Genomic DNA, 6,172 nt, shown 5'->3' with positions numbered 1-6,172 from the left:
CACCACAATCTGCCAATCCCCTCACCTGTGGAAGCACATCTTATGAATAAAGCTGCTATAAACATCTGTATGCAGGTCTTTATGGGTAGTGGGTACAAAAATTTTGAACGCCTTTGGGTAAATATAAAGAATTGAAATTGCTGGGTCACATGGTAAGAGTATGTTTAGTTTTATAGGAAACTGCCAAATTGTCTTCCAAAATTGTTATCCCATTTTGTATTCCCACCAGCAAAGAGTAGATGAGGTTCCTATTGCTCCTCGACCCCGCCAGCATTTGGTGGTGTCAGCATTCTAGATTTTGGTCATTGTACATAGTGGTTTCTCATTGTTGTTTTAATTTACATTTTCCTAATGCCAAATTGTGTGGAACATTTTTTTCATATGGTTGTTTCTTATCTGTATTATTCTTTGTTGAAGAACTTGTTGAGTCTTTTGCTCAATGTTTAAATTAAGTTGTTAGTTTTCTTATTGCTGAGTTTTAGAGTTTTTTATATATGTATGTATGTATAAAAAAACAGTGGTGGTGGGGGTGCTACTGCAATTTGAACCCAGTGCTACTTTGCCACCAAGCTATATACCAGCCTTTTTTATTTTTTATTTTGAGACGTTGTCTTGCTAAGTTGCTTGGGGTCTCACTAAATTGCTGAAGCTGACCTCAAACTTGCAATCCTTCTGTCTCAGCCTCCCAAATCGTGGGATTATAGGCATGCACCACTATGCCTAGCCTTATTAAGGATTTTTTTTTGGTTCTATATGCATCAGAAATATTGGTCTGTAGTTTTCTCATAACGTCTGTGTAGTTTTGATAATAGGGTAATATTGGCTTCATGGGACAAGTTAAGGAATATTTCTTGTTTCTATATTCTGAAAGAGAAGATATATTCCCTCCCTTTTTTTACACCTTGGTACTGGGTATTCGAGCCAGGGCCTAATGCATGCTAGCCAATAATTTCTTCCTTTAAATATTTGGTAGAAATCACCAGTGAACCTGTTTGAGCCTGGTACTTTCTGTTTTTGGAAAGTTATTATTGATTCAATTTCTTTTAATAGATATGGGCCTGGTAACAGTTATTGTTTCCTCTTGTGTGAGTTTTGAAGATTGAATCTATCAAGGAATTGGCCTATTTCATCTATGTTATCATGTTCTTTTGGCTTTTAGGATTTACAGTTGCAATATTCATGCAGTGTTACAAAATCTCAATTAAATTAATTAAACATTTGACTTTAAGAAGATGATTCAAAGAGCCTACGTAGTCACATAATGAAGGATGCAGAAAAGTTTGCATGAATGGTGTTTATCTGAACTATTTACTCAAAAGATTGGTTAACTATAAGTTTACACTGCAGTATTATTATTTTCTAAAGTGGAATTATGTAATTTATGGATCTATATCTCTATAACTTAGACTGAGTAGTTGATCCAAAGTGAAAACTTGGGCCAATGCAAGTTTAAAAAAATGCTTTTATGAGACCTAAATATGAAAATTACAAATGGAATGAATGTATATATGTATATGTGTGTGTGTGTGTGTGTGTGTGGCTTTAACTCCAGCAATGACATTAATTGGGGTATTTCTTGATAAGCTTTCATAGAAACATTCACAAAAATTTTAATAATTATTTTAATCATGAGAAGGAATGCTTACTGCATTCTACTTGGAACTTTTCAGAATTTTATCAGCTTGGCTTGTACTTCATTGTGGTGGTAAAACATCTGAGGATTACGTTTAGTGGGGGAAAAAAAGCTTTTAGGAGGCATGGTCGTAGTGTTTAGCTATTCTCATTTACTTCAGTTACAAATTTTAAATATTTTAACTTGTCTTGACGTTATAATTAGAAAAACTTTATATAGTCCATAGTTACAGGTATTTTAACATAGGGGAGCTGGTCAAGTCATTCAGGGTCATTTAAATTTATTAACTAGTTTTTTTTTCCCCCTAGAACTGTCATTTTCTCTCTTTTTATTTATTTAGTTTTATTTTGAGACAGGATCTTGCTAAGTTGCTTAAGGCCTCAGTAAGTTGCTGAGTCTTGCCTTGAACTTGTCATCCTCCTGCCTCAGTCTTCTGAATTGCTAGGATTGTGGGCCTGTATCACTGCACACGGTAGCCATGTTGTCTTAAAAGCAGTACCAGCCTTTTTATTATCCTGTAGAAAGATACCTTTCCGCATGAACATCACGATTTATGGCAGCTTGGAATGATTTTGTTTTGTTACTATTCCTGTGAAACATGCATAGCCTTATTTAGGGGACATACCAAATAGTTTTACAAATAGGTCACAACCACAACCAAATTTTTCTAGGCTGTCTTGAGAATTGTATATGGAATTCTTAATTCTAATACCCAACACTTTGGTAAGTTAAAAAAAATTAATACTGAAATGAAAGATGAAGAAATCTACCATCAACCCCAAATAAACGAATGACCACTTGGTTTATTTATTTTTTTAAGGTACTGGGGATTGATTGAACACAGGGGTGCTTCTAGCAGTGAGCTTCATTTCCAACTCTTTCTTGTTTTTACACAGGGTCTCACTAAGTTGCTGAGGCTGGCTTAGAACTTGCCATCCTCCTGCCTCAGCCTCATGAGTCAATAGAATTATGGGCATGCACCACCACACCCAGCTTGACAGTTCTTAACATCCTAAGTGACTTAGAGAGAAGGGGAAGTAGAAAGAAGCTGATACAGGGGGAAATGCTTACTGCATTCTACTTGGAACTTTTCAGAAAGCTTCTTTATAGCCTTACCTGACATTGAATGTTATGTAACCAGGTACACTGACGCTTGAAAAGATGGTGACTGGCTTTTGAACTTCACATAGTGTTTTTGAGGTTCATATATGTTTTGAGCTAATAGGAAAACCTTTCTCCCTGATGTCAATGCCTCTTAATTCCAATTTATCACTATTTAAAATGGGCCTAAATACAAGATTGTTTTGCGGGGCATCTAATTTAAAATAATGCTGTTATTGAGTTATATTCCCTTGGATGAAGTGTGTCCAGAATTTATTTGGTCCTGAATAACCATTAATAGCTAAGGAACTAAGAAGTGAGTCATCTTCAGGTACTTCAGAATCCATATTAGCTTATGACTTACCTAATTATTTTACTCTGTTCATTTAGTTCATTTGGTATTGATCTTAGAAGCCAATAAAGAATTTATGTGAAATCAGCAAAAGCATAAATTAATGGTCATGGATAATAGAATAGTTCAGCTATGACAACTTCCTTTTAATCTGAGTACTTGGAAGCTTCTAATTTGGTGGTCATTTTAATATATTAATTATGTTTCATCTTTCCCCTTCCTCTCAAAAGTGTCTACCCTTTCCTCCCAAAAGACATATTCTTTATGCAGTAACATCTTCTCCTCATGGTTTTACAGTTCATTTTTTTCTTTTTAAAAATTATTATTATTATTATTATTATTATTATTATTATTATTATTATTATTTTACAGTGCTGGGAATGGAACCCAGGATCTTGTACCTGCTTGGCAAGCACTCTGCCACTGAACTCCATCCCTAGCCTTCACAGTTCAATTCAAGTTTCGATAACAAATATTTTATAGATTATTTGTTTTATGTAGTGTTCCAAGTATACACAACCATGTATAACACAAAATTATTATTTTCTTAACGATTCATAGCTGGGCCAGAACTAAGGTGAGGTAGAGGCATAAATTTAAGAGGTGCTCCCTTACAAGACACAGAGTGACCCTGAGTCAGAGCATCTAATTATGTTCTTTTGCTATTTGGGTGAATAAAAATTGATTTGTAAAGAAAATTTTGTTTTATCTTTGTCTTTAGCATACATGGAAACACAAAGATTTTAATTTGAATTTAAGAGTGCATTTTGAAGCACTTCTGGACTCATCAATATCAAGCTAATCAATAGCAGTTTTTCTGAAGCATTAAAATCCAGATTCCTTTGAGGTCCTTCCCTTTGTAAATACAAAATATATTAAGGGCAGCACCTATATCTTATTCATCTTATGACCCAGTACCTTTTTAAGTCCCACCCATGGACAGTTGTCATAAATGAAAGATGCTTGAACACATCTTGAATAAACAGTGACAAAACCCCATCTACATTCTAATAATCAACTTCCAAATTTCTTTTATGTGTGTTCCTCCAGTGAAAATATTTCCAGAAGAACCACTGGAAATAAAAATATACTGAAACGAAACACAGTGAATTGTTTTAGTACGTTCAAGCATCCATTAGGTAAGTCCAATTCAGTGTAAGAACAATTAAGAAAATAATCTTTGAGAGATGAACTGTGTGATTTCATATCCTGACAAAGGTGACTTTGGGGTGGGCCAAGCTTGCTGACCCACTTGGTGAAATAGGACACACAAGGATGCCACTTAGAAACAACAATACATCCAGAGTTCATGGTGGTCAATCTGACTCGTCTTTAAACAACTGGCTTGATTTAAATCAAACATGGTTTTCTGTAGGTGCTACTCTTAATGTTTTGGACTGAATTTTGTGGTTTCAAATTCTGGTTAGAAGTACAGTAGTTTGCATAGGGATTCAAAGATACCCGAGAATATTATGGGCTTTGTCCCAAGTATGATTGACTTTTTTCAGGGGAAAAAAGATTAGTAAAGACAAGTTACATTATCTGTATCAGCCCTTCTGTTATTTCAAAATGGAAAGCAAGAGCTTAAGATCATAAAATGGCATCAAAGCTGGACTTTAATATGCTGTTAGATAACGTTATTAAACTGTTTTTAAGTCCATTTCAAAGAACTATTACAGACTTCCTGTTGAGGCTCTGAGCTCGGATTACATATCACATGGGATACACAGATAAAATTGTAAATGAACTAAAGGCAACAGTGTCTGGAAGGGGAATATAAGCCAAGTGCCCTTGTTTTGCTAAATCAGCCATGGCTTTTTTATTTATTTAATAATTTATATTTTTTTGGTCTTTTATCCAAGGAAAGAGTGCCAAACTCTGTTTTTTTTTTCTTTTTTTGCTTGTTTGTTTTTAAACAGCTTTATCAAGTTATCATTCACATATCATAAAATTCACCCAAAGTATACAGTTCAGTGGTTCCTGGTGTATTCAGAGTTGTGCACCCAGCACCATTTCAGAACATTTTTATCATCCACGAAGAAGCCTGAGGCCCGTTAGCTATTTTCTCTCACCTCCCTTCCCCCTACCCTAGATCACAACTGATCTTTCTATCTCTAAAGATTTACTCTTCTGAACATTTGTTGTAAACAGAATCATATGCTACATGATCTTTTGTGACTGACTTTTGAACTTCACATAGTGTTTTTGAGGTTCATCCATGTTTTGCCATATATCAATACTTCATTCTTTTTATGGCCAAATCCCATTGTTTAAAGATACCACATTTTGTTTATCCACTCATTTATTGGGGGTATGTAAATTATTTCCACTTTTGAGTTCTTATGAATAATGCTGCTGTGAACATTTGTGTAGAAGTCTTTGTGTGGATGTATATTTTCATTTCTCGAGCAGGATCACTGGGTCACATGTTAACTGTGTTAAACCTTCTGAGGAACTGCCAAAGTGTTTTCCAAAATGCAGGGCCATTTTACATTCCCAGCGGCAACGGACGAGCTTCCAGAACCCTGTTCTCCCCAACACCCATCTATGTTTTTTTTTTTTTAGCCATCCTGGTGGGTGCAAAGTGGGATCTCATTGTAGTTTTAGTTGTGTTTTCCTAATGACTAATGATTAGCATTGAGCATCTTTTTTATTAACTCTTTTTTGGGAAAAGAATAATACACAGGAAGTTCAAGTAAATGTATGTTCTAAAATATAGGCTTGAAACCTAAGCAAAATAGTCCATTTTACAGACTTTAACTTTGATTTACCAGAAAATGATGATGTGCAACAACAATGAGCTTGCAATTTTGGCCCAGTGAGAATTATTTGAATTAATAACAGGACAAACTTAAAACACATAGCAGCATTCCAGGTGTCCCCAAATAGTTGTCTGCAGAGCAGACAGGACATTTGCTGCTTCGGATTGCAGACAAAAAAACAACATGAGTGTGATGATTGTGAGTTGGAGTGGAATGCCGGAGATAGGAGGGTTTAACATCAGGATGGACTCCATCAGCTGACTTGGAATAAGCAGTCATTTCTAAGATTGGCCCAGGATGCTGATGTGCATATGTAACAGGCAA

The sequence above is a fragment of the Marmota monax genome, unplaced genomic scaffold (assembly GCF_021218885.2).
Source record: "Marmota monax isolate L192 unplaced genomic scaffold, Marmota_monax_Labrador192_F-V1.1 WCK01_AAM20220418_F8-fsc00004, whole genome shotgun sequence".
NCBI lineage: Eukaryota > Metazoa > Chordata > Mammalia > Rodentia > Sciuridae > Marmota > Marmota monax.
This window is presented reverse-complemented; position numbering follows the sequence as displayed.